This window comes from Oryctolagus cuniculus, chromosome X (assembly GCF_964237555.1).
Source record: "Oryctolagus cuniculus chromosome X, mOryCun1.1, whole genome shotgun sequence".
Lineage (NCBI taxonomy): Eukaryota > Metazoa > Chordata > Mammalia > Lagomorpha > Leporidae > Oryctolagus > Oryctolagus cuniculus.
Window position 1 is genome coordinate 103,666,405 of NC_091453.1, and position 2,595 is coordinate 103,668,999.

Here is a 2,595-nt window from a genome sequence, read left to right on the forward strand (position 1 = left end):
ACTGGCTAACGTACATATGAACAAAAATTTCTAATTTGGAGAGAAACAAATACTGCTCTGATCAAACCCAAGGATACAAAAACCCTAAGATCCACAATAGAGAAGTTATAATCACTAATAAGGTGGCTGAAGACTGTTCATGCTCTCTTCTACAACAAAGTTTCAAAGCAGTTATAGTTCAAAACAAAACCTTTTTACAAAACTTTGACATTTGTACAGTGTCTCCACCAGTTTTCACGTGCAAACCATTAGTTAACTTTTTCACTTGAGAAACAAAAAGCAAAAGAAAATCAGACAGTATCATTCACTATCTCAGAAGTAAATACAATTACAGTGGCTACAACTCAAGATACAGAAAGCATCACCAATGATGCCCGGGGACTGTCTATGATGGAATTAAGTTCTTGACATCGCTGGCCAGTGTACATATGAACGAAAATTCCTAGATTTGGGGAGAAACACTGCCGCTCCTATGGTCTCCTCTGCTGCTGCTGTTGCACGCCTCACGCTTACGAACCTTTTAAGTCGCTCTTGGTTTTCTCAGTTTCCTTGCCTTTGGGGCTCTGGATCTGCTTGCCCTGACACTGGAAGATGCCGCCTGCGCTGTTGTTTTCTGCTTTAACACTGTCCAGTCAAACGCATAGTCATACTGGTAGTTCAGGGTCCCGAAAAGGTTGCGGAAGAGCTGCCTCAGATACGTGTAATCCGGGGCTTCCTCAAACTTCAGTCCACGACAATACTTCAAGTACGTGGCAAACTCTTCAGGGAACCCCTTGCATAAAACTTCAACGGGCGTGGACATCTTCTTGTCACGGATTTTTTCAAAAGCTTGCTTCACTGTTGCAGCCCTTACTCGTTGCCAGGGCAGGCTGCCTCTGTTAAAATACATCAAAACATAGCCTAAGGACTCCATGTCATCTCGGCGACTCTGCTCCATCCGGAGATGTGCATTGATGCTGGCATACTGAGCGGTGCCAATGAAGACTTTGGCCTCGCTGCACGCTATGTGTTTCTTGGTCCTGCTGTCTCGGTAGGCTTTGGCCAACCCAAAATCAATGAGGAATACCTGGTCCTGTACCGCGAAGGAGGGGTCCCGAGAGGCACTCGCAGCTCTGCCTCTTCCTCCTCCGCGCTGGAGATTCCAAACACTTCCTACAGGAGCCCTCAGTACCCATTAGAAAGTTATGGGGCTTAATGTCTCCGTGTATGAAGTTCTTCGTATGCACATATTCCAGCCTGGTGATCATCTGGTCGGCCAACATCAGGACAGTTTTCAGCGTGAACCTTCTGGAACACAAGTTGAAGAGGTCTTCGAGGCTAGGTCCCAGGAGATCCATGACGAGCACATTATAGTCTCTCTCCTGCCCATACCACTGGATGCGAGGGATGCCGACCCCACCCTGGAGAATCTTGTAGAGTCGGTGCTCTTCCCGCAGTGTGGGGCTCGCGGCGTGCTGCGACTCCAGCTTCACGGCCCACTGCTTGCCGTCGGTGACGCTAACAGCCAGGAAAATGTCCCCGAAGCCACCAGACCCTATCTTCCTCAGCAGCTTGTATTTGTCTGCCACAACGAATCTGGTCTTGGCGCCGCTGGTGCTCGCCATGCTGACACCCAAGATGGAGGCTGCGCTGAAGCGCCGGTGGCGCCGAGGGCGCGACGCAGGCCTCGAGGGCTCGCCCACGGGGCAAAGCTACACGGGTGGCAGCAGGGAGCAGACGCCGGAGGCCTCCGGGGACGTTTCAGGGCCCTGCCTCGAACCGCGGGGACCCGTTCCCCGCCACCCGGGCTCCTGTGTACCAACGCGCCGAGGCCGGGAGGTGGGTCTGCGGCTGGCCCGCTGGCCCACTTCGCGGCTGGCCGGCCGGCCCACTCCTTCCCCAGGCGCTTCCGCTGCCTTGCTTTCCGGCCGCGTCGCGAGCTGGGAACGCGCTGTGCAAACTGGGCTTCACAGCTGTGTCCAGTGCCTCTGGCCCGCTCCGAAGGGACCTCTGTGTTTCAGCTGAACTGTGCCGTTTGCTTCTTAATTACGAATCCGATAGTCCTTCCTCCAGCCATGGCGCACAAAGAAATAGGACCCATTTAAATGTAATACTACAGATTCTCTCTGTGGCTGTGACACAGTCTTCTGCTCATTTACACCATATGATTTTCTTTTCTGATGAATGTGTTCGTTTACATTTTGAAAGAGTTCAGCGAAAGAAGCAGAACTTATAAAATTTACTAAGACACATTATATATAATATAAAATAACTACACACATGTTTCACATTATTTCTGCTTAAGTTTCATGAAATCCACAGATTTATTATAGGGATTGGTTCCATGATTGCTGGGCTGGCACAAAAAGTCTAAACTCCATAGGTCACACAGGCAGTGAAGGCCAACAGAATACCAAAGGCTGTTCTTCGCAGGCAGGATTCTCTCTTTCTCTTTCTCTCTCTCTCTCTCTCTCTCATCTCCATCTCTCTCATTTCCATCTTTCTCTCTCTCTCTCTCTCTCTCTCTGTGTGTGTCCCTGTAAAGTCTTATTCCTGTTTTTAAGGTCTTCCAATTATTAAAGAGGCTCATAGTGTTTACGGAATACAATCTCCCTT

General features: G+C 49.7%; 1 pseudogene; it reads right to left on the reverse strand.

Moving 5' to 3' along the window:
* Positions 1-231: 231 nt before the first annotated feature.
* On the reverse strand, positions 232-1,604 carry LOC100355486 (casein kinase I pseudogene; annotated as a pseudogene).
* Between the last annotated feature and the right edge of the window lie 991 nt (positions 1,605-2,595).